At 36.9% G+C, this 24,115-nt stretch overlaps 2 long non-coding RNA genes across 4 annotated transcripts in view; one reads left to right on the forward strand and one right to left on the reverse strand.

Annotated features, from left to right (window-relative positions):
• LOC310903335 overlaps nucleotides 1–24,115 on the forward strand; it is a 581,276-nt gene that overhangs the window by 94,401 nt on the left and 462,760 nt on the right. For 2 of the 3 annotated variants that reach the window (XR_014587462.1, XR_014587463.1), the window contains 2 exons: nucleotides 18,788–18,891; nucleotides 22,785–22,890. The exons of the other annotated variant lie outside the window; for it this stretch is intronic. This is a non-coding gene — a long non-coding RNA (uncharacterized lncRNA). The remainder of the gene's footprint in view (nucleotides 1–18,787; nucleotides 18,892–22,784; nucleotides 22,891–24,115) is intronic. 3 annotated transcript variants of the gene reach the window in all.
• Nucleotides 1–24,115, reverse strand: part of LOC310903337 — a 58,651-nt gene that overhangs the window by 25,689 nt on the left and 8,847 nt on the right. The window lies entirely within an intron of this gene.

Raw genomic sequence — 24,115 nt, forward strand, 5'->3', positions numbered from 1 at the left:
TATACCTCCGTCTGCTAGACAGAAATAGGCAAAGATATCTTATAATTACTTGTTCCTAGATTTATTGCTTGGTAGGAATACAGATACAATGAGGATTCTCCATTTGCAATTGTGTTTTGAGATCTATCAATTAATAAATCTCGAACCTTCCATTAAACTCTTCTCAATTTTTATTAAGTGACAAACAAGCAGCTCTACCGTTACTTGTACCTATGACTGAGGTCATATCCAGTCATCCATTTCGGTCATGCTGCTGAACTTTTAAAGATATAAAGATACCGTATTAGTTTTTATATATTTTTTTCTAGGTAGTTCCCTGAGCTTCATGAGCCATCAACAACAGAAGAAGCTTTTCTCTATTTCTGAGATTTGAGTCTTCTACCTGTGCTGTTCTGGGGGAGAAAAAAAAAAAAAAAAAGAAAAAAAAAGTCTTAGCGTGGTAACTACTCTGTATTATTTCCTTAAATAACTTTTAGATCGTAGTGTATTTTCTTGATGGTATCAACTTATATTGGAATTCTCCCAAATTCAGAATGGAACTAGTGGGCCTTTTTGTGTTGCCTGGATTTTAATGACCATCCTTCTATATTAATCTATTACTGTACTAATAGTACTGTTGGAATGCATTTTGTTGCTAATGTACTTTGAAAAATCCTTATTGTCCTTAATTGTGCTGGCCATTGATTTCTCATTGATGTTAGCCTCAAGCATTCTAGCAGTCTCCTGGCTCCTAATTTATATTAATTGCTATCAGTGTTCCCTTTTTTGCTTTCATTATTTATTTTTATACTTGCTTTTACTTCTCCTGTAGGTCTTTTTCCTCTAAGGATGGTTAATTTTTCCTTGATTGTGGATTTTGTGGCATTTCTTTACAATATTCTTAACTCTTAGCAGTTATCATAGATCTTGTTTCATAGATTTGAAAGTGGTTTCAATTGCAATATGTTACACTGTATTTTGAATTTCAGCCTCAAGATAATTTTAACTTAGAGCATTCAACCCTTCGTCGATATTAAACTATGTATTGTTCTATAAGAAGAAAAAAATTAGAATCAGTCAGTATATTGTTTCCATAAAGGTCTATAGATGTGTTGTTCAGTATTTTAAAAAGGCCAAAGTTTAAACTGGACATAGATGAATAGTTGTCTTCAGAAAAGCATTATTCTTGTCACCTTTTTATACTCAAATATTTAAATGATTCTGTTGGGAAAACACTGAACCAAATTTACATTTTAAGCCCTCTTGATAGAAGCAAGCTTAAATTCTTTGAATAATTCGGCTGTCACAAAGAGAGACTAACAAATGTTTTAGGAAAGGTGAAACAATGGTGTCTACATATACAAGATATTTTCTTACTTTAAACATGAAATTTGGAGAGAATTTTTTTTTCCTTTTTTCTTTTTTTCTGAAACAGTAGAAAAAGCAGGGTTCTCACTCCCTGGTAAGGCACCTCAGACCCTTGAGACTTCAGAGCGATCTCTTAACTCTGATCGATGGATGGATAAATCCAGCAGTGCCACACACTTTACAGCTGTGCAGCTGCAGTATGTGGCACTACAATAAAAGATAATACAAGATAAGAAAAAAGATCATGAAATTCACTGTAAGCAGCATAACTGTATTGCAGCCTTGAGGAGACACCTGTGTATGTCTCAGGGATATATGAATTCATGCTGAGCTCTGTGGTAACCGCAGCTAAACTAGTTTTGATGAGTGTGTAATTAACAAAAACAAGTAATTTTGTATTGCTACTCAACTGCAGTAAAAGCAACACATGCTATGAAATGGTAAAGATGCACTCAAGTTTTTAATCTTTTAGCTATAAAAATTGACATGTTCTAGTCAGTGACTGTGGTGGAAGCAGAGCTAGCATTTGCTTGCCTTTGAACTTTTGAGTGATCTTCCTATGGTCAAAGATGCTACATAAAGCACATCTATCATAACTGAACAAACACTAAATGCATCACTTAGTATAAAGAAACATCTGTATGTACAGCTTTCAGAAAAAGGGTAGTTTTTAATCAAGAGCCAGTAATAATTCTGCCAGAAGCACTTTGCACATACTTATATACTTTTCTTCCTATTAAAGGTGGACTTGACTAAAACTAACTTCTACCCTAGGAAGCTTGCAGAAGGTAATGACAAAGACAGGTCTAGATTCAGCTGTTTCTCACAATAATTGTCACCAGCGCTGAATTTGAATAAACATGCAATTTTTTAAGATAATCTAATATAGGATCAGATTAGATGTAAGCATGACTGGGTCTATGACTCCTTTGCAGGGTCTCTGTCAAATTGATTGCCACTGTTAGGTTATTGAAAAAGAGTTGAGGATCTGGAATGGAAACTTTAATGTAAAGGATAAGTGTTGCAAGCAGAAAGTTCTGTTTTTTTTTTTTTTTTTTTTTTTAAAGTCAAATTTCAATATAACGTGGCTGATTCATAGGGCCCAAGAGCATGCCCATATTACCATTGGCAATGTAAAAATCCCAGGTGATTTTAAAAGCGAGATAAGCAAGGAATGATATTCTTATACTGGGGCAGTATTTTAGGCAAGGTGTTGAAATGACAAGCAATATGCAATAAAAACCCTGATTAATGTCCATGGACTATTTCATTTTCCTTTAGACCTTCCTTATTTTTGTGTATTAAAACTTTCTGAATATAATTAATTTTTATTTTAAAAACATTTATTTCTAAACATGAGGTATTCTGAACTGAAAAGTAAAACAAATTTTCATTCTGAAAATGTTGAAATAGGACAGCTTATCTGAAACATGTTTAAAGCAGCAAACTTCTTAAAGCTAACTGTATATGGTTTTGGTTTTGATTTACTGATATTCTTTGACATAAAAAAAAAACCCTTCACATTTCATTAGAAAATTCCTAGCCAACTCTCAGTTGTAAATTTTGTTGAATAACAGAGATCTTCTATATTACCAAATGCTTATTTGCCAGCAATTTATTCACCAAAATCAATTTCCTGTATACCATTTTTATGCATTTACCTTATAGGGCTTTCATAGGGTAAGTCAGGAAATGCTACTGTAGTACTTACTTTGAGCTGTTTTTTCTAAGTAATAAAGCGTTAGCTTCTGGTTCCTTTTGTTCTTTTCCCTACCTATCAAATATCCATAAGCAGAACATTTTATTAACACCAAGGTCACTGGCTACTTTAGCTAATAAAAGGACAAAATAGAACTATCGAGAAATCTTTGCACTGATGGCTTCTTAGTATCTATTAATTTGTAGAAAGACATCTTTTTCTCAGAAGATTGAAAAACTGTTTCTGCATCTACCACTGTGCTTCAATATTTATTAAAAAAGAATTTTTGTTCACAATGAAGTGCTACAGATTTCTTTCTTTAATTAATAGGAAGTAAAGAACATTCAAATTGGAGAACTGTTATTAAGGAAGATGCATTTGAGCGAGGGAAGTCTTTTCCTGTCCTTGAAAGCTATTCATTATTTTATTTCTATGTTATTTTTATACTGGAGTTAAGTTGCATTACCTTAATAACCAATAACTCAGCAGGACGTCCAAATAGGTAGAGGTCACCTGAAGTTGAACTCCAGCTGAAGTGGCAGAAGACCACTGAAGGCCTGTGGACTGTAATTAGAATACCATAAAACTAGAATGTAAATGGTGGTAGAACATATTAGCAGTAAAATGTTAACTTGCAAGTGGTAAGTCTGAATTCTTTCATTTCTATGGGAGTGTTACTCATTCAGGAGCAAATGAAATGTTATGCTAAAGAATAAATTTACATTTAGAATCCCTAAAGCTTAAGGAGTGGTGAAGGTTAGTATGGTGATGGAAAAACAAGTGCACACAAATCTGCAGAGCTCTTAAGATACATTTCTTTCCTGCTCCTCTCCCACCTTTTTTGTTTTGTTTCCATTCATCCTTTCCCTAGTCTGCCTTTAGAGAAAAATATCACAGAATTTATACACAAGAAACTAATATAAAAAATCTTTCATGCAAAGAAACTCTGCATCTGTTCTTACATTGTTTCTATTCATGGCTGGCTAGTTTTACATTTTCTGATCAGTGACTGGCACTGCGACCAGTAAACCAGTTGCTTAGATCAGCAGTGGACTGTCTGGAGGTCCTGCATTATTGATTTTCTGCTTGTACATTCTAGTTCTGTCAATCAGTGGGCTGAAATGCAAGATGACAGTCAATAAGCAAAAGGACTGAGCTCCCACAGACAGAACAAAATAGTTCAGAAGTTTCAGATGCACGCAGAAAACACCAAAATACTTAGGAAGAAGCAAATCTGATAACCATTCTAAAAGAAGAACACAAAGTATGTTCTTAACGCATCTTTTGTTAACATTCATTGAGTCTGTTGGCTACAAAACCAGTGTGAAAATCTGGCAAGTCCTATATGGAAAGCATATGGGATTGAGTAAAAAAAATCAAAAAGTATTTAGAAAAAAATTATCCTGTCAGGACACATTGTCAAAAACAGGCTCTGTACAAAGCAGTTACGTGGCTGATTTTTTCCCTAGCATCTTCCTTCACCACTTGCATTTGTCCAAGTGAATCATTACCCAGATTAGGCTGCTGCAAGGTATTTCTTCTGTTGTCTCATCTCCTTCCACAAGTGACAAGATATTCTGGTAAGGATATCTGCTTTCTATAGATTGCATTAATATATACCAAAATTAATTCCTAGTATTACAAAATGAAAAAAAAAAGTGACCATTATTAAAGAAGTTACTGAAAACTCGTGATCTAAAATTGAATCTCTCATTACATTGACAGCAGTTGAACTATGAAATTATCTGTTCATCTTGCTCCACAGCACAATTTAGTACCCAAGGTAATTTTAAACGAGACAAACTGCATACCAGAAGCAGTCTATCTGTGACAGCACTGAGTTTAGCATAGTCTAATCAATTTTTCTAAGAAATGGAATACGTTAGCCTGTATGGAACTTACACTGTCATGTTTAGACTACTTTTGATGCCCAAGCTAATTCCCACAGATATCTGATAGCAGGTCAGGTGTCCTTCTATTACACTGAAGTGTATTGTGTGCATTGCCCTGTTGGTTAATCTCATTCCTGCAGGGTTAGAATATAGATGAGGATTACTCATAGAAAATTGAGATGAAATAGTAGTAATGTTAGGAGTTTGGTAGCTTCTACTCTTTTCTCTGAGTCAGTAACTAATCCTGTCCTTGGTTAAAAGATGTTTGCAGAGGGTATGGAGTTTCCCTTTGATATTTGCTAATGAGAATCCCCACTTGAGGTGCTTAAGGGCATTCTTCAACAAACTCCCAATCATTTTAAAAAATTTGTGAAAAACAGCAGGGAATCTTTGCTAGGCGAGACTTGAGCTGACTAGGCGAGAGGAGCTGCCCTAAGGATAGAAATGACAGTTGCTATCACATAACTTCATGACCATTAGTAATGTTTATACTTTGCATGATAAATGCAGGGGTAATCAAATAACTTTCTTTAGAATATAGGCTGTTCACTCCAGCAACTAAGAAAATTTTCCCCCAGTATAAACACTGCTTCTTTGGGATCTCTTTATCCTTTCATGCAGTTCCCTCTTTCTCAGAGTAGTGTGGGTCTTGGATACGCTGGATAATGGAAGAATCCAGAGAGTACCAGTGCTGGAAAATAGATCCTGAGAGGCTTTGTATGAACCAAGTTTCCTTCTGGCATGCCTGCCACTGATTTGACCTGATACCCACAGAGCCATTCAGAAACTTCTTCAGAAGGGTTTATTAACTGGACCTCAGCCAAACTGGAGCTAACTCAGTGCATTTGGGCTGATAAAAAACACACCAGAGTTCTGAACAGCTCTACTTCTGTCAAATCGGGTTGGGGCTATTTCACTGCAGCTCAGTTCTGGTTCTGGTTCCCAGTTTTGGTTCTTACTCACACCACTGCTGACTCAGTTCAATCTGTGTAGACAATAATTTCTGAACAAATTGGTGATAGGAAGACAACTGTTGAGCTCTATATAAGAAAAATGTTTGCAGTCTGACATAGGCATGTATTTAGTGTTTGTGTTATCCTAAGCAGAGATTTAAAGATTTTTATAGACAGATTTCCCAAATCTGTGACACGAGAATCTCTTAATTAGCAGGGATTTTCAGCAATGGATTGTAACTCCTCTATGAAACAGTGAGGCTTTAAAAGAGAGAAACAGAATTCTAGTATCAACCTCACATCACCTTTTATTTGCAGCTATTTTTTCACTACTTATTTAAAATTTGTAGAGAGAATTAAACTGTATCCAGAGTTTTTGAAGTTGAGGAGACTTAGTGTTTCAGTTCACTGCTGAAGAGATATTGTAAATTACAGGTTTCTAATCTCAATTTAAATTATCATTATTATTTTTTAATTCAGTCCTCTTCTAGTGACAGTAGAGATTTCCATTAATTTGTTGAAGCTGAACTCAGTATGGAAATTGGAGCAGAGTTTACCAAGACCATGATAAATATATTCTTTGGATTAGAATAATTTTCATGTTAAAATCATAGAAATCAAGTCTCAGTTGGTTCATTGCCTTCACTTTGAGTCTCCACATGAGTAAGATGAGCACATTTGGAACTGGAGAATAACAGCTAAATTCGGTATGCAATAAATCTTGTTTTTCAGCAACTTCTCTGTGGTCACAGAAGGTGCAACGTGGTTTGTAGACTTACATAGTTACATACACCATTGATTCTAGATTTCTTACAGTAAAGCTTAGCATCTGTTTTTTGATTTGATGAATGGGTTTGATCTGTTAATTTAATTGCTTCCTGGTAAGACACTAATGACCTTTTTTGTTCCAATAAACACTGTTTTGCTTAGTTGTAAATTAAATTTAACTAAACACTTGGAGCTTTATTACTTGTTTCTGTTGATGGCTAGTCAGGCAATGTGTTAACTCCATATGCAAAGACTTCTGGAATTATCATATCTTTGGTTGCATTAGGGGAAAAATCCTTATAATATCCTAAATAAATAATATAAAATATGGATAGATTTCACTTTCATGTTATTAATAGGTACAAAACTGGGTTCTAGTTACTGAATAAAGCAATATATATTCTATGATTTATTAATTTCCTTAAAAATAGGTGATGTAAACAATTTTTATAAACTTAAAGAAGAGTTTATGGAAGAGCTAATCCAAAAACTTTCACGTTATCTTTGTCTGACTAAATCACAAGTAGTAAATGGAAGCTTTTTTACTTCATTGACTTCCTTTTATGGTAAAATAAGAAAAAAATGATGTGAGGCAAAAAGAAGAGGGCATGTCCAAATGAATAAAGAAACCAACAAAACAGATTTTAAACAGCTGACCTTTTGAACACCCTTTGTTGTGATTTGTGGCGTGATTGTGTATTGTGGGCAGAGACTCTAGGGCTGTCATGGAAGAGAGATTCTTAAAACATTTTGCATAGTGACCTAAGAAGTGTATAGTGAAAGCCAGTTCTGCATTGTCAGCTCATAATACCACCGTTTTGCTCAAAGCTGCTATGAAATCATTAAGGATCCCTTGGGAATGAAGGCACACAGATTTTACTGTTTATAATATGTTTTGTTCCATCTCATATTAATAATCCACCCAGATGTCCAGTGTAGGGTGCTGTTTGATGGTAAGTTCAAGCAGATCCAAGTCTGGGCTGCATGTGCTGACTGTATTGCCAGCTGTCTGTTTCTGCCTCTTCTCTAGTGCCATTCTGTTTGTTGTCGTGCCGTGACTTGGTCTGGTAAATGATCTGACTAAAAACTATCCCAGCAAACGAGATACTCAGTTACACTAACTCATTGCATAGCCTGCTAGGCACAGATGTAGGATTGTCTGTTTGGCAGTGGTCCACAGTTAGATCAATTTAAATTGATCATCAAACCACACCCTTAGAGTCTGAAAGGCCAAAAGTAATGTGAGCTACTCAGGGAGAGGGTCTGCCATTTGAGATTTCAAGTTGATAATAGGTCTCTTGAAAGAGTGCATTAACAGAGTTTTCTGCCCTTGAGGTACAAGTGCTGACTGCAGTTTTGCTCAAAGAAGATTAATCAGAGGTTCAGAAAGCATTAGCAGCAGCTAAGAAATGTAGTTCATCCAAGAACAATTTAGAAGCTTTGTCTTTCGCCTACCAGGTTCTTGCAGAGTGAAACAGGATCCCTACCAATGTGTCTGGCAGTATAAAAGCCTGCTCTGTTTACAGAGAAAAATGGAGCGAACTGCAAGACTATAAAAGGTGCTGTGTTAGCAGGCATAGGGATAGCAGACAGAGGTTTCCTTAGCGATGATGGGTAAAAAGAGATCTTGAGGAATAACTTTAGCATTCACCTGCCATGGCTGCTTTTCATAGTAAATCTTGTGTGAAATGACCCAGCTTTGCAATTTTCATTAGTCTCAAGGGGAGGAGACTTTTTCAGTAGATTAACTGCCATTGCAGTATTTCTCTGTCAGAACTGGTGGTATTGTAGCTTGCTAACTTTAAAATTTTCTTCTTATTTATTATAACCTTTTGTGCCATTTTGTTATTGCTCTTGAATCTTTGACTTTTCATATACCTTCTTGCTTCCCCAGAATTACAGCTCTTTTCATTGAAGAAAAAATGGTTGGCATTTCTTCTACTTGCAAAATGAGTCATGTTTCTGTTGTTTTTTATTTGATGTGAAATATATACTAACATTCCCAATGTCTGTCTGTGATAACTTCTAAAATGCTCATGAAGGATTATGAAAATTTCCAGTCTCAGTTTAGCTGAATTTTCCTATCTTATTCTTCAGGAGTATTAAACAAACAAACTAAACAATGTATTTCAGTCATAACTCAAAAAATGCCTTTTTACTCTGGGCTGTTTATTTTGAACTTCGTAGGAGAAGTTTTCCAGTGGACTGAAAGGTGAGTGGCCTGGTTTTCTCTGTGACTTACAGGTCCACACTTTGAGTGACTTCTCCAACACAGATAATTAGGAATCTCAGGAAGATGCTCACAGAGCAAATTTCTGAATCAGCATTTTGCAGAAAAAGAGGTTAATGCAGAGCTGTTGCAAAAGGCATAGTTTGAGCTGTTGCCTGAGAGGGGGGTTACTGAGAATCAGGAGTTGGCTGGCTGGTTGGTAAATGCAGACAATGCTAATGTCACTTCAGGGAGAAAATAAGAGCTAAGTACAAATCTGTACAAGCTGAAAGTGAGAAAACATTCAGCTCCTTTCAGCAGCAAGAAGAATACATGCACGTTGCAGACATTTTGACTATGTTACAATCTAGAGGAAAAATATTTTTTAAAGTGAAAAAGGGAGGGCTAAAAGAATAACATGGTGAAATGTTTCAGCTATAATGATCTGTTTCAAGATTTCTTCCAGCTTGCAATGATGAGCAGGAGGAGTGAAGGCTAGAAGCACAGTGGAGATCTACTGATACTCTTGTAGTTTATTATTACACTGCTGGTAAAGTTTAAGGAGCAAGTTACTTGGTGACACTACGATTCCATTTTAATTAAAAAGAAATTTTTATCTTCTCTTTTTTTTTTTTTGCTTTTTTTTTCAGTTTTACTGTCCATTTGGTTATTGTTACCTTCACTGCCATTCAATTATAGTTGACACAATGCATAGTTTTTAAAAATATTCTGTCTGTAATGAGTCTGTATATTTTTATGTTGAAGACAGATGTGAAACATTTCTGCAGTGTTTTTTCTTCCACCTTACCACTAATTCTGAGATTTCTCTGTTTTTAATTTATTCATTCATTCATCTGTAGTTCCTCTTCCAGAGATAGATTCCATTCATGCTTACCTTCTAATCTCTCTTGCCTCAGTCTTGGTCAGCCTTCTTCCGCCAGAGCCCTTGCTTTATTTTGGATTATTCCCTGTCATAAAGTAGGCACAGTCTGCTCCCCTGCATTCTTAAAATAAATAAAAAAAACACTCTTCTATCTTCTTAATTATCACTGTTGCTTCTCTTTTACGATACACTTCCAAACTCACTGGGCATGATGTTCACAGCTATTGCCTCAAACTCCTCTCTGGTAATCGAAACTGTATCCATTCCGGCTCACCTTCAGGCTGTGGTGTCCAGCCCTTTTGCCTGACTGAAATTGCTTCTGCTGAGATCTGAAATGTCTTTTCCTAGTGGAACTTCAGGGCTTTTGCTCTCATCTTGGTCTTATAGCTACTTATGACATTTAGAGTTGTCCATTTTAAAATCTTGTGTTGGGTTTGCTTTCAGATGCTCTCCTTTCCAGGCACTCCAGTGTAACTGTAGGTGAGTGGTTTCTTTTCCCCAAATCCATGGGATTTTCATCAGTTATATTTACAGTACTTTGACAATTGATGTTTTAGACTAAGTCAAGAATGGGAACAGTCTTAGGATCTGCCATGATGTGCAACATGGAGTTACTAAATTCTGCCCTGGTACACCTCTCTTTCCTTTTCTTCCAGACCTTGTGGATCTGATCTGGCATTTGGACATCAGTGACTCTTAGTTTTAATACCCTGCTCCTGATCCCTGCCTTGTCATGCTCTGTCAACTCTGTTTTTCAGCTTGTTCTGCTGATACCCCTCTCTCCGGTTGTGTGTGGTGCTGGTTTTCTGAAACATTGTGTGTGATGGTCAAAGTATGAGTTATGTTGTTGGCATAGGAGAAGTAGAAGGGGAACCTGTTTAGGGCACATGAGGACTCCAGTAATGTAAAAGTGAAATAATTATCACAAAAAGGGAGTGGTGGGTCTGACATGCCACTAGTTTTGGTGCCTCATTATTTCATAGAATCATAGAATATCTCTAGTTGGAAGGGATCCATAAGGATCATTGAGTCCAACTCCTGTCACTACACACGTCTAACCCAAAAATTAAGACCATATGACTAAGAGCACAGTCCAAATGCTTCTTAAACTCCGACAGGCTTGGTGCCATGACTATGTCCCTGGGGAGCCTGTTCCAGTGTGCGACCACCCTCTCAGCGAAAAACCTCTTCCTGATATCCAGCCTGAACCTCCCCTGTCGCAGCTTGACACCATTGCCGCGGGTCCTATCACTGGTCACTAAAGAGAATAGATCGGCGCCTGCCCCTCCACTCCCCCTCATGAGGAAGCTGTAGGCTGCGATGAGGTCTCACCTCAGCCTCCTCTTTTCCAGGCTGAACAGGCCAAGTGACCTCAGCCGTTCCTCATACATCTTCCTCTCAAGGCCCTTCACCATCTTTGTAACCCTTTTCTGGACACTCTCCAGTAGTTTCACATCCTTTTTGGACTGTGATGCCCAGAACTGCACATGGTACTCAGGTGAGGCCACACCAGCGCAGAGTAGATTGGGACAATCACTTCCCTCGACCGACTAGCGATGCCGTGCTTGATGCTTGATTCCAAATAGGTTTTGTTTTGCCTCTGTTCTGGTGTTTGGAGAGAGACATCTGTGCAGTCGGACGTGGACCACATGGCAGCTGAGGTAAATCCCATTCATCTGCCCACAGAGAAATTCATCCAACTAGGCAGAGCTCCCTGAGGCTTCTAGTGCTGCTCCAAGAATGGTTCTCTCAGCTTTCCTTAAGTTTTTCTTTTCTGGTCAAGGAAAACCCCAAATAAATGCTACTTGTTCTCTCAGGTTTGTGTGGAAGCGGGGATTCATAACTGCTAATTCCTACTGACTCCTGCTCAGGCCAAATGCTGCTGTGGGGCCAACTGCACTGGTGAAGTCAGGGCACAAACCGTCTGTCTCCGCACCGGCAGGATCTGTCCTGCGCTGTGCTGTTACTGGATGCCATGAGGGCTGGGGAGCCAGGAGCTGTGGGGGCCACCCCAGGGTGGTGAGACAGGGTCTAGCAACCAGGGCCTGTCCCACCATCCCGGCCATTGAGCGGGGCAGGCTGGGGCAGCCAGGAATCTCTCAGGTAGGTTCATGGGTCAGGGTCAGTGGGGTCTGTGATCAGGCAGTGGCACTGCTGAGGTGTTGTGGGGGTAGCGATGTAAGTCCCGGGGCTGGGCCAAAATGGGGCCAGGATCCATGGGCAGGGCAGGGGCTGGTCAGGGCTCTTAAGGCTTATAAGTGCCTCTGGGGCCTGGGTACTGAGGGTGGCTGAATGGAGAAGCACAGCAGTGGGTGGTGTGTTTGGACTCTCCTCAGTCCCTGCTGAACACTGGACTGTTGTGGTGGCACTGCTCAGGTGGGCTTCAGGCAGAGCAGCACCCGTGTAGAGCAAGTGGATTAATTTGTTCCCCTCTGCTTATTCTTAAGCAGATGGGAGACATGCTGGCCAATAAAATTAATGAATGAGATGAGAAGTTGGCACATATGGATGCACAGAGAGGAATGGTTTGGGGAATTTTTTCAAGTCTTTGGAAAAAAGTAATCATTTCTTTGTTTAGAAAATGGGACTCTGTACCCCTCAATACCACCTCTAATACTTCAGCCTTAATTATATGATGTAGCAAGTAGAACTTTCTTTCCTGCTATGAATTATATGTATTTCTCTTTTAAGCCCACATATTTACTTAACGTTTGAGGAATGGGAAAGAGAAATGTCTTTGATCACATATTGCACAAATGACAAAAAGATTACAAGAAAAAACTCCAGCTTAAAACTTCTTAATCAACATTCATTTCTGAACATTTTAATTTGTCAGCTTTTCCTATGAATATATTTAGCGATTTTGTAAATAAAGGGAATATAAGATGAAGCTTTTCCTAAACACTGGGCTACAAGGGTATTTTTTTTTCTTGTGTTTCACTTTCCTCTGTGTTATAGAGGATTAAAACCCGTATCAGCCCTCTTTTTCTCAAATGGAAGAGCGATAGACGTAGAACTCAAAGTCACTGATACTTTGACTTCTGAGATGCTGTATTTTGTTATTGATTAAATATTAATTAAAGTAGATGTGATTTCTTTGATTCCTTTATTAAAAGGAATCTTTACTCATTTTGCTTTTGTGGCGGAGGAAAATTTCTTTTCTCCTCACTTTCAATACCTTTACTTCTAATATGCGTGTTATGTTACCTGGAAGAAAAGTTAGTTCTTTGCCAAACCAAATTGATCTAGTACAGAACTGCATTAAATAAATATTTAAAGCAAGAATAGTGGAAATTTATAGCTACTGAAAAGTTTCCATTGGAAAAGTCTGGTTTTCTTAGGGTACCATGGAATAATACATGCCTTTCTGATCATTGGGCCTTTTGAAGAGGTCGTGGAGCGTATTCACTGTGGCCAGGTGAATGCCAGTATGTTTCTCAGATGAGTTCATTCTATTCTTAATAGTCTCAAAAGAGGGTCTTTAAATGGGTAGGAATGTAGGCACATGCCCCACAAGTTATTCTATAGACATGGGATGGATCATGGTAAAAAAGGGTAAAAGAAGTGAACATTTAGCTACCTATATTTTTCATGTCCTACTTTTGTCTTGAGTTCCAGCAAATGGTTTCCTGAAGCATACAAAATACTTTTTAATCTTAATACCAGCCCTGTTGACATCAGTGTAGTTACCTATGCGAATTTCTCTTACAGGATAAGGGGAAGGGTCTCAAGAACAGAGCTGATTGTATAGTATAAGGAAAAATCCTGGCATTGTCCTTCTGGATTGCAGTATATTGAATATCACTCTTTTAAAAATCATCCTCAAGTTAATTGGTTGGTTATGGAATCCACTGTACTGTAGTGGCCCTGTGTTAAAAAATTCTGTGATTTTAAAGGAAATCTTGACTGAGTTTTTGTGCCTTCTAGCATCTGCAGTACTAAGTAATGACCAGTGAGAACAGCAAGGCCATGAGCATCTTAAAATGGTCAAGAAAACTGAAAATCTAAGTTCCAGAATGATAGATTTTGGTTGTTGTTGTTGTTAAATGCAAATAATCACAGACAGGGGTCTGGATTACAGGGTTATGGAGAAATAATCTTAACTATGTTTAAAGGCATTGTTGATCAGTTGTCAAATGAAATCCTCATTTCTTGGTATGGATCTTATTACACTATGGTTATTACATTGACATGGTACTGATTCCTCAAGAAGAACAAAAGAACTACAGAAACCACCAAAAATCTGTTTTTGTTTGTCTTCTTAGCCAAACCTTCTGACTCTCCAACAAGACAGCTGAACTGATTTTTCTCTAATTAAAATATAAATCCCTTTTGGAATGAGCTTGTTTGCTACATTTTTTTTTGCCAAGAAGACATTTTTGTAATAGAGTTTTAATTGTAAACTTCTGAAAACAGGACTGTAGTATAAGAGTGCTATCAGTACTCTCGCAACAGAGTAGCCAGTATAGTACTGTGATAGAAGCTGCATATTCAGTCTGCTCTCACCACTCCCTGTTTTCCCCCAAGCCTGGCAGGCTGAAACAGAAATGGCCCTTCATTGCATTTTGCTGTAGGGCTCACTATATTAAGAAAACTGTCTCGTACAAAGCCTTGAGACATTGCAGACCTACTAGACTGTAGCATGGAATATTGTTTGAAAAAAATGGGTTTACTGTGTCTGGATACTAAGCTAATCAATCCAGTATGGCTGTTTCATATGGTTAAGCCCATTACAACTTTGTTTGACCTCTTTCATCTTTGTTGAGGATATAGGGTATCATTAATGTTACCAGCTGCATTGTTTTCTCCTAATATCAACAACAGAGGGAAAAAAATGGTTCTCTTGTTTTCCACTTATATAGCCCTAGTATTGCCAAACAAATGTGAAACAGGCTTTTACAATAATAGTATTTTCCCAAATGCCCTGTTAATTTTCAGTAAACCAAAATAAAATGTGTTGTTGTTTATTAAGACAGTGTGACCCATATGGATTCCAGATGATAAAAGTTTCAATAAAATGCTGCAATTAGATGCAAGTAACTTGAGTTTTCTTTTAGTTCACGTGTTTATATGTTGCTCAGGACAAGAATGGTCATTTAAGTTCTGTCAGTGATTAGATTTTACTTAGAATGATGATAGTTCTTTTCACTTGTATGACACTTTTCACTTGAAACTTTCCAAGGAGTCTTGAGCTGTCTGGGAGTAACTTTAATGAGGGAACGTTGTAGGCACATTGATCTAAGCGTATGTTGAAACCTACATCTTCTGGCTTCACAGGAGGATTTAGAGGCTTTACAGGCTATGACTTCTGGGAAAGATGCATGTGTAAGACAGCACATAAAGGCCATTTTGTGTTGGCTATACCACCACATATTGATGAGTTGGATCTCAATAACTGGATTTTTTGGTAACCTTAATATAATAAATCAGCATGACTTTCTGCTAATTAACATCAAAATAATACTTTCCTCTTACTGCTATGACAAATTTGTCTTTTTGTGAATAACTCTCATTTTCAAAAATGTTGAAAGTGATTCAGATGCTTTGTGTAGAGAAATAGGACATCTCAGAGTCATAATCAAATCCTACATATGTGTTTTCATACAACAGTGTACTATAATCATAACGTGATTTGTGTTCTGTCTTCATATTAATCATCTGAAAAAGCTGTGGATTCTTAACAGTGTGGAAAAAGTTGTCTTATGCACAAAACAGGAGCTGAAGAAATATTATCTTCTTCCCTGAAAATATTAAGTTATTAACGTTTTTATAATATCTATAAGATTTTTTCAATTTGCACATATAAATGGAAGGTTATTCGTCAGTACTTATACATCCGCATGGTATTTGCAAGTAAATAATTGACCTACAGGGCCATGAAAAAATATGCATTTGAACTGAACTACATAGTTTCTGTAATGCAAATCTTATAGAATGTACATCATCTCATGGCCTCTTAGTCTAAGTGATGAATAACAATGCTTTTCTGGATAGTACATATCTGAAGATGTTTTTCAAAGGAAAAAAATCTTTCTGTTTTTCTGATAACAGCTTGGGCAAATTTTACACCAGATCTTGTTACATACCATACAAACTTGCGAATGCCACCTACTGCTGTTGAAGAAAGTACTTGCATGCCAGAAGTATCGCAGAACCATATCTGCACTAACTGTTGAGCTCTGTAAAAACCTTTTCCAACATTTTTGTTATATCTTTGCTTTCTCCTTTCTGCTTTTCTTTTAGTACAGCAAAGATGTGAGTAATTTTGATATTGATAATTCAGTTGTAAATTGCCACACTGCACTCATTCTTAGCTGTTTTCAATTTCCATGTCAGCAAGGCCAGTAATATCATCAAGTTCTTTGCAGTCTTATCTGCATAGTCATAGAAGAATTGTATGGTCAATATCTAGCTTCCTGGGTATTATTTCATGCTATCTAATATTCATAAATTGTAATTTTCACATTCAGTGACTTCCAGAAATTAACTACATTATCCTCAGAACATTTCTTTAGCAGTGCTTTCCTGTAGTCCTTTAAAACATCTGAGGGAGATATTTGATGAAACATAAGTAAATTTAATGAAGACAACTATCTAAAACATCAAGAGTCAAAAGCCTGACAGAAGTTCATTCGTGGATAAAGGTGAACATTGTAATGAGGAAAATCATGTTTTACTGAATTCTCTGCTTCGAAAAAGGATCTGGCATGATTAGCATTTGATATCTAAGAGGAGGTTAATCAACCCTTTAGCTATGTTGATTTGTTGTAATGCTGACCCAACCCACTGTGGTTAATAATGCTGCCAGTTAAAAATATGTAGGTATTTCTTACATTTCTACCATCCTACCACTGTTTGTCTTAGCAATGACACAACTTGTGCTGTGATCTTTATGTTGCTTACTCTATATGTGGCATTTTAGACTAATACTGTACAAGAACAGTAGGCTTTTACATGCATACAAAAAGCATTAATGAAATTAGCCACGTAAACTTAAGCAAGATACGGTTTGCACATGTCGACAGCGTGACAAGATTGTCTGAAATGTTTTGATTGCATTAGAGACAGTTTCGTGCTGCATTTCCAAGTTAGGAATTTTACAGCAAGATCTGGAATGCTTAAGCTGGTTTGTCTTGGCACCAGTGTGTTTACCATTTTTTAAGGTAATTCTCACTTTCGCTGTTAGCATTAAATATGACAATAAATTAATTTTTGCTCAGAGATGCTAGACCAGTTAAGGTTCACAGGTACCAATACACTGTGCTAGAATTTACTTGCACGTTTATGCTTCCTCACTGGCTTGCAAAGATCCCAATTTTTCACAACACACATTTATTAATTCTCTGCTTTTGTTCCCAAATCTGTTTGTTCCTTCATTTCTGATGCTGAGTTTGGCAAGTTACTGTTTAGAGGGTGGTAGAGTTTGAGGAAAATTGTTTTCAAAGTGTGATCTTTATGCAGTTTTAGCTTATTTCATGATTTTCTGTCTAAATTTTGGGATATTTTGTGACAACCGGGTGTTTTGGTCAGTCAAGAATAGTTTTAGTGTAGAAAGGTCATATGTCATCTTTGGGTTGGCAAAGGTGATGTGACTGTTATTTTCTTCAGAGAAAATGTGTTTTCTGAGTACTTGCTTATGTATCATGGGTTTCTTTGCTCCCTTCATGTTTAAAAAGATGAATAAATTAGGCTATGATTTTCTGTATACTAGGTAGGCATTATATCCTTTTGTTGTGATTTAACCCCAGTAGGCAGCTAAGCACCACACAGCTGCTCACTTCTCCCACTCCCATCTGGGTGGGTTGGAAGAGAATTGGAAGGGCAAAAGTTAGGAAACTCATGGGTTGAGATAAGGATGTTTTAATAAAAAAGAAAAACAAGCAAACAAACAAACCATAACCAAAGGAAAAAACAAAACAAGTGATGCAAAACACAATTACTCATCAGTGACTGATGCCTAGCCAGTCCCTGAGTGATGGCAGGCCCCTGGCCATCTCCCCCTGGTTTTATTGCTGAGCATACGCCACATGGTATGGGACATCCCTTTGGTCCGCTTGGGTCAGCTGTCCTGCCTCCCAGCTCCTTGTGCACCCGCAGCCTCTTTGCTGGCAGCACCAGAAGCAGATAAGTCCTTTATCTGTGTAAGAACTCCGTAGCAACAATTAAAATCTTGGTGGGTTATCAGCACTATTTTTGTTCCAAAACCAAAATCATAGACACACAGAATCATTAATGTTCGAAGAAAGCTTCGAGATTGTTAAGACCAATCATTAACCTGACCTCATCACTAAACCATTTCCCTCAGTGCCTTGTCCATGCATCTCTGAAATACCTCTAGGAATAGGGACTCCACCTCTTCCCTGGGCAGTCCATTCCAATGCTCAACCAACCTTTCTGTGGAGAAATTCTTCCTAATGTCCAATCTTGAGGCTGTTTCCTTGTGCCCTATCACTTGCCACCTGAGAAAAGTGACCAACACTCTCCTTGCTGCAACCTTTCAGGTAGTAGTAGAGTGCAATGATGTCTCCCCTTATCCTCTTCTTCTCTAGACTAAACAACCCCAATTCCCTCAGTTGCTCCTCATAAATCTAGATTTCTAGTCCCTTTACATAGTACCATGAGCTACAATGAATAAAATTAACTCTATCCCAACTAAACCAGCATACTTTTTTACTTATTTTTTTTTTTTTGTTAGATGATGCTGTTGATGTTAAAGTAGCCATAAGTGATTTTGATGGAGGGTACTGGACACCAGCTATGAATTTATGATACAGATGAGTGGAGCCTTCATTTTTTGTCCCAATGTTAATGGTATTATTATTATCTTTGGTTATATGAGGGAGAGGTTATATGGTGCAAGCACCTAGGTATTTTTCTTGCCAGAGTCATGAGTAGAATGGAGTTTTGATGCATAAATTTGTTTATAAGATTTAGAGGAAACACAGGCAGCTGAAGGTGATGCCTTGGATGAAGGTAGGGTATATGGTTTTGATAATGCATTGAGGTTAGAAGTCACTATTGCCTTTGTTCTTGTAGGTACTTCAGGCTGGCTGTCATGTGGGATGGCACTGTGCAGAGTGGTGTCCATGGAGACGGGGACAGTGTTGTTCGAAGGTGGATTATGTTGTTTAGTTTGTAAAGTGAGTACATCTTTCTTCATATTGTACTTCTAGAGCGCACTGCTTGGAGGAAATTCTTTGTGGTGGAACATATGAAATTTTATAGCCTCTTTCATTGGGAGTCCACAAGCAGGTTTAAAGAAAATTAATCTTTTTTCTTTAAACTCACCTGCATTTTTGTTATGCAGGAGATAGCTTTGCTATTCCCTTTAAAAAATGGATCATTTTTTACTTCCTTACAAATGTAACATCACAGTAAGCTGTAGTTTACGCATTGACTTGAGACTGCACTGCCAAAAGGTGATCCCTCATTTCCTGAGCTAGGTGCTGCTACTGCTCCCCCGCATTTGCTGTACTGGTTGTGTTATTGCTGAGTGGACTAGATCACAAGCCATGGATCCATCAGAGAAATAATTGTGCCAAAAATAAGGAAAAACTTTTTCAGCAAATTTCACTGACGTAATAGCTATATGCAGTGGGGCTTATACAAGAAAAGGGGCAGGGAAAGGTAGGGATGGTGACTGACCCATTGAGAGCCCATACACAGACTGACTTACTCTTGTGAAACAGCAGAGTTGGTGTGTGCTATTTCTATCCATTGAGCAATATAGGAATTTTTGTGTTAACATACATTGAGCATAAATCTAAATAGTGCAGATTTCTGTACTGCATTATTTACTCTTTATTTAAATGAGACACAAGAGTTATAGCATGACAGTGGCCCTAGGGGAGATTGACATCACCCATTTTTTCTTTTAATTCTACCCTAATTACCCCAGAAAGGAATTTCACAATTACGTTATTTTTACAGGTTTATTAGTTGCATGTTGTCTTTCAAATGTTACATTTAAATAAGCAAAGTATCTGCTTGTAACAGAAACTCAGGGCATATAGAGAAATGTTGCTATTTTTCTCCTAAGTGCTGAAAGAACTTTGCTGAAGAAAAATTCTGTTTCAGTCAAGCAAAACTTCTTTTTCTGCTTATTTATAAAAGCGGAACTTAGAGAAGGAGGTGATTATTATGTACTCAGAAGCAAATGTGAAATAAATATACTGTCAAAATGAGCAATGTATAACAGATACTGAAAGAAGGGCCTTGCAGACCACCAAATTAAACAATTTTATTAATATGACTGTGCACAGAATCAGAAAAACAATAGGTGGTTGTGTTCCTCACCTGGTAATTGAGTCAAAATGAGAGCTCACAGCTTCCTAGTACTTTATCTCCAATCTTTCTAATTCCATATGACTTTACTAAGTTAAAACTAGCAAAAACAGGCTAGTATATATAAAATTATTTGGACATTCTGCCAGTGGTAGAATAACTGACAAAATCACAAGTCAAATCTGCATCTCAGTACTGTAAATGCTAGTGAAATACATGATGGCAAAAAGACCAACAAACTGGGAAATATGTACGACAACAAGGCAATCCTCTGAAGTCATCTATATCATTTGCTGTTGTAGTCCTCTAAAACAAAATGTGCAGGAATTCAACCAAGTGATGCATTTTCTAGTTAGGAACAAGGCGAGGGAATGGAGAACTCTGGTCTGAAAACTGGGGCTTCTGGTGGAGGAGGTTGTTGCTGTGAACGAGCATCTGACTGTGAGTTCCTAGATCAGTACTGAGGTAAAGAGCCTAGTGTTGTCCATGGAACTACAAGCCAGATATAGAGAGGTTCATATATTATCTGCAAGGTGGCATTAGTAGAGTCCTGGATACAGTTTTAATATTACTTATTTAAAAAATATTGAGAAGTAGAAGATGAGAACAGAACTACCAAGATTATACTAGCAGTGAAGAAAATGCCCAGGGTAAGAACCGTAGAAAGCCTAATTTGGATAATTTTAAGAAAAAGGGGGGATTTAGAAGTGGCTGACAGTGCAGAAGAAAGTATAACATTATAAAGCTAAAGCGAGAATGAAGGACTGGAGGCTGAAGTGAGACAAATGTTAAATAGTGCTTACTATACTAAGGAACATGATAGACCACAAAAAAGCTTACTAAGTGGAGTGATATCTCTGTATTTAAATCATGATCAAATGCTTTTTTTGCAAAAATGTGCTCTAGCTAAATATAAATTATTCTGCTCAATATAAAAGTGACTGGACAAAATTGAATAGCCTATTATAATAATACAGCTCAAACTGGTGTAATAGAAACTAGATAACTAGGCGTCCCTCCTGGTAGTTTATTCTATGGCTTTCAGGTCCTGGATCCCATTCTCCTTTGCTGTGCATCACATGCAGTTACTTAACACTGTGAAGTGGAGTGAATTCACTATTATCACTTCTTTTCTGAGTAACCCTTAGAGCCTTCCTGCTAGTGCCAGCTGATGCACTAATGGACTGGCAGTGATGACATCCTGCTGATGGATCACAGTCTCAAATATACATGAAGATTAAATTTAGTTAAACTTCACCAGTTGTCTTACAGTGTATCTGGCAATAGTGAGACTGTTTGGAGATAGCAGCCTGTCTTGGGAGGGAGGAGAGTTATCTCCAAAGAGACCTCATGGTGACCTCACAGTATGTTCTGACCTGCTTCCTGGCTATCAGGATAGATGGACAGTATTTCCAGGGGAGGACACAAGACCAAACACTTTTTATGCTCCTGTGTTTATTTGGTCAACTGTATATGGATCTACTTCTCTGGATGACGGGGAATTTCTGTCTCCATGCCAGTTCTATTCATTACAGTTCATTTCATATTCCTAGAGTGAGAGGCCTTGGATTCCAAAGAATATACTAAGACATTTTGCAAGTAGATGTTTATAACACCATTAATAATACATACTTTAGTGTTTATTGTACTATATCTGTTTATTGAAAAGTAATAATGGTAGAAAACAAATATATTGGAGAAAATACTTTGCTTTGGGCTTGTCATTGCAGATGTAGTAACATCAACATTTGGGGATCTGGTAGCATTTCCATTGGAAATCCCTTGAGTATTTTCAGGGATTTTACCAGTGGCTGGAGAAAATACTTGTAAATTTAACAAAGGGAATCTTTGCAAACAATGTATACAATTTGGAAATAAATTTCTTCTGAATATAGATTTTGACTTTCTTAGTACTTGTGAATTTTCAGAATGAAATAAAAATAAAGTAAAAAAGAATCCCTTTAATAGTTCACATGTCCGATAGTTTTGTTGTTGGTGTTTTTTTTTTTGAGGGGGGATTGTTTTTTTAATATATTTTTATTTTTTAAGCTCTTAAGTTTGTGACTACCCAATATTGTTGTTTAACCAGTGGCCTGCCAGTGTGAGATGGATATTTTTGCATTATAAGACAATTTTTCTACTGTTATTGGAGTCAAGCCTTATTTCATTTTTAAAATATAGATCAAACATAGAAGATCATACTGATATAAATAGAAATTCAAAATTGATAAATAATAATGCTAAATTTTTGGTACACAAATCTTGTGAAATTCAGTGGATGTCTTTACAATTTAAAAGTTCTTCTATTTAAAAAAGTGTCTAGCTAGATTTGACAAAACAGATGGGGTTTGAAAAGCCAATTGTATGCTTTCAGATTAATAAGATGTGGAGTTGTCTGTTCAAGTGTCAAGTTTTAGAGTGAAGGAGCTATTAGACTGTATTGTGTTATTGACCTGTAAAGCCTAAGAGCTTGTGTAGTAGAGCATATTCCTTGCTGTGCTAACTCCTTGTGTAAATCTATAACAACTGCTTTAGTTACAGTTTCCTAATTGCGTGCCCTATTATGCACCATTCTAGTATTTGAAATGGCTTTGGGAAGTATGTGCCCGATGTGAAACCTCTTTAAAGTGTCCATAGTCTTTTAGTGGGTTTAGAATTTAAGTGCCACCCAGCCTTCTCCTTCCCCCCCCCCCCCCCCCCCCCCCGCCAACATTTTTTTGCATGCTCAAATTCCTTTTTTTTTCTTCAGAGAATAGTGAAAATATAGTCCTCCAATACTCAATTATGCATGAGCCTTGCCCTGGGAAAACTACCCTTCAGATCAGGATGTCTCCTTGCCACAAGCAGCTTGAAAGGTAATTTGTTACTTGAAAACTTCAGCTGGAATTTATAGTTCCATCTACCTCTCTTCCATCATTACTGCCTACCCATATGATGCCCCCCGCCCCCCCTCTTTTTTTTTTTGGCATTGCATAATACTTGATGGCCATTCATGATTTGTAGCCCAGGTTCTGTTTTCTCTGCAGTTACTTTGTTATTAAAACTTCAATATATTAAACTTTTTATCATATTTGCCATACAAAAATCCAACGTTAAAACTATTCTTCAAGTAAAAATACGGTATGTCATTCCATATTTTCACATACCTGTTGAAATGTCAAAAAATATCAAAAAGTGTACTAGCTTGCTAGTTAGAGTGCTCCTTGAATAATTTTTGTTATTGATCAGTATCATCAAGTTAATATAAAATATTAGATGAAGCTAGCGATAGCAAGATACTTAGAATATTTGACACCTATATTGTTGTCCTTGCTATTGGTTTCCCTTCCCAAAATGTTCCACTGACAGCAATGATTGGTAATAAATTTCAGGTTTATATTAGATTTAAATGAAGCAACTGAGAACTTCATGGAGGCATATTGTTGTGTTCTACGTAATGTTTTTCACAATATACTGAATTTAAGTTTGCTTTTTCCCCCCTGTATTTTTGTCATTATCATGTTTGTTTGGCTTTGCACTCAGAGAGTCACTTTAGTAGTGATTTTTTTAAAATTTTGATACAACAATTGATTTGTGACTGAAAATTGCATCTCGTACAAACTTGCATAATAGCACAGATGATTGCAAAGGACAGCTTTTGTGGCTTTGGATCACTTAGGTTACTCTTACATCTTATATTTTATATTTATTTTATATCTTATATTTTATATTTATTTTATTTATTTTTTATTTTGCCAGATATAAAAAAGGACTTAAAATAAATCAAGAAGGGCTGATTTTATTTTAAACTAAAATTAAGAGTTATGAGTTAAAAATGGTTTAGTCATTCTTGTTCCTGTTTGTTCATGGATTTGGCCTAACTAGTCACTCTCTCCATTTAAAAAAGTGCATGGGTATGGTAGTAATTCCATAACAATGAGTTTCAGAAATAGTGTAGTAGTTGAATTACGGACAGAAAAGATTGTTGTAAGAAATGTTCTTTTTCTTTTTTTAACATTCTCTCTCTCTCTCTCTCTCTCTTTTTTTTTTTTTTTTAATCAATAAAATGTTCTGAGTGGTCATGAAAAGAAACCTAGAATT

Source organism: Anser anser (assembly GCF_964211835.1).
Source record: "Anser anser genome assembly, chromosome: 8".
NCBI classification, from domain to species: domain Eukaryota; kingdom Metazoa; phylum Chordata; class Aves; order Anseriformes; family Anatidae; genus Anser; species Anser anser.